This window comes from Petromyzon marinus, unplaced genomic scaffold, assembly GCF_048934315.1.
Source record: "Petromyzon marinus isolate PM22_M1 ecotype Great Lakes invasive population unplaced genomic scaffold, UKy_Petmar_22M1.pri1.0 PM_G_Scaffold_53, whole genome shotgun sequence".
NCBI classification, from domain to species: Eukaryota; Metazoa; Chordata; class Hyperoartia; order Petromyzontiformes; family Petromyzontidae; genus Petromyzon; species Petromyzon marinus.
Window position 1 is genome coordinate 1,562,501 of NW_027423006.1, and position 2,500 is coordinate 1,565,000.

The window sequence follows — 2,500 nt, forward strand, 5'->3', positions numbered from 1 at the left end:
AGAGGAAGTCTGTGATCCACCTGCAGGTGGAGTAGGGCACGTTCAGCTGGAAGAGCTTGTCCTGAAGCAGGGCAGGGATGATGGTGTTGAAGGCAGAGCTGAAGTCCACAAACAGGATCCTGGCGTAGGATGCTGGGGCGTCCACATGCTGTAGGGTGAAGTGGAGGGCCATGTTAACTGCGTCGTCCACAGACCTGTTGGCTCTGTAGGCAAACTGAAGGGGGTCCAGGAGAGGGTCTGTGATGGCTTTGAGGTGTGCCAGGAGCAGGCGCTCAAAAGACTTCATTACCACAGATGTAAGGGCGACCGGTCTGTAATCATTTAGTCCTGTTGGCCTTAGCTTTTTGGGCACAGCGATGATGGTGGAGGACTTGAGACAGGCTGGTACATGGCATGTCTCCAGGGAGGTGTTAAAGATGTTGGTGAACACCGGAGACAGCTGGTCAGCGCAGTGCCTGAGGGTGGCTGGAGAGACAGAGTCCGGCCCGGCTGCTTTGCGTGGATTCTGCCTCTTGAAAAGCCCATTAACTTCTCCCTCCTGAAAGGAGAGAGTCGTTTCTGTAGTATGGGTGGGGGATGGGGCCTCTTGGGTGGGAAGGGGTGGTTCAGGACAGTCCAATTGTCTTTCAAATCTACGGTAGAACTCGTTCAGGTCGTTGGCTAGGCGGGAGTCGTTAGTGGTGTGGGGCGCTCTGGGTTTGTAGTTGGTGATGTGCCTGAGCCCTTTGGCAGACAGAAGCAGCGTCGTTAGTAGAGAACTGGTGTTTTAGTGTCTCTGAGTACAGTCGTTTAGCCTCTCTCACCGCTTTGCTAAACCTGTTCTTCGACTCCTTGAATCTGTCTCTATCCCCACTCCTAAACGCTTCCTCCTTCTCCAACCTCAACCTTTTGAGCTTTGCTGAGAACCAGGGCTTGTTGTTGTTAAAGTTCACCCTGGTACGTGTTGGGATACAGCAGTCCTCACAGAAGCTGATGTACACAGCCTCTGTGAGTTCATCCAGACTATTGGTAGCAGTCGTGAACATATCCCAGTCAGTACAGTCTAAGCACGCCCGCAAATCTTCCACAGCCTCACTGGTCCACTGTTTAGATGTCCTCACAGCAGGTTTACAGAGTTTTAGTTGCTGCCTGTATGCACGAATCAGGTGGACCAAGGGAGTTCTGTGCGAGCCGAACAGCCCCGTGACCCACAAGAGAAACATCCCCGCCAAATTCGAGCGTTTGACGGGGTCTATCCGTGAAAAAATATTCACGTTTTTGAGTGCACATGCATTTCTGCTGCAAATGCCTCTGGAAGTTTCATGCCGTTCGTATGCCAATTGTGGCAACACGAAAATGACCCGTTTTCCCATTCCGAGGGATTTCTGTGCGACCCTAACAGCCCCGTGAGCCACAAGAGACACATCCCCGCCAATTTCTAGCGTTTCACGGGGTCTATCCGTGAAAAATATAGACGTTTTTGAGTGCACATGCATTTCTGCTGCAGATGCCTCTGGAAGTTTCATGCCGTTCGTACGCAATGTGGCAACACGAAAATGACCCCTTTTCCCATTCCGAGGGATTTCTGTGCGACCCTAACTAACAGCGCCCGTGAGCCACAAGAGAGACATCCCCGCCAATTTATAGCGTTTCACGGGGTCTATCCGTGAAAAATATAGACGTTTTTGAGTGCACATGCATTCCTGCTGCAAATGCCTCTGGAAGTTTCATGCCGTTCCTATGCAATGTGGCCACACAAAAATGACCCGTTTTCCCATTCCGAGGCATTTCTGTGCGACCCTAACAGCCCCGTGAGCCACAAGAGAGACATCCCCGCCAACTTCTAGCGTTTGACGGGGTCTATGCGTGAAAAATATTAAAATTTTTGAGTGCACGTGCCTTTCTGCTGCAAATGCCTCTGGAAGTTTCATGGCGTTCCTATGCAATGTGGCAACACGAAAATGACCCCTTTTCCCATTCCGAGGGAGTTCTGTGCCACCCTAACAGCCTCGTGAGCCACAAGAGACACATCCCCGCCAATTTCTAGCGTTTCACGGGGTCTATCCGTGAAACATATAGAAGTTTTTGAGTGCACATGCATTCCTGCTGCAAATGCCTCTGGAAGTTTCATGCGGTTCGTACGCAATGTGGCAACACGAAAATGACCCGTTTTCCCATTCCCAGGGATTTCTGTGCGACCCGAACAGCCCCGTGAGCCACAAGAGACACATCCCCGCCAATTTCTAGCGTTTCACGGGGTCTATCCGTGAAAAATATCAATTTTTTTTGACTGCACATGCATTTCTGCTGCAAATGCCTCTGGAAGTTGCATGCGGTTCGCATGCAATGTGGCGACACGAAAATGACCCGTTTTCCCATTCCGAGGGATTTCTGTGCCACCCTAACAGCCCCGTGAGCCACAAGAGAGACATCCCCGCCAATTTCTAGCGTATCACGGGGTCTATCCGTGAGAAATATTCACTTTTTTGAGTGCACATGCATTCCTGCTGCAAATGCCTCT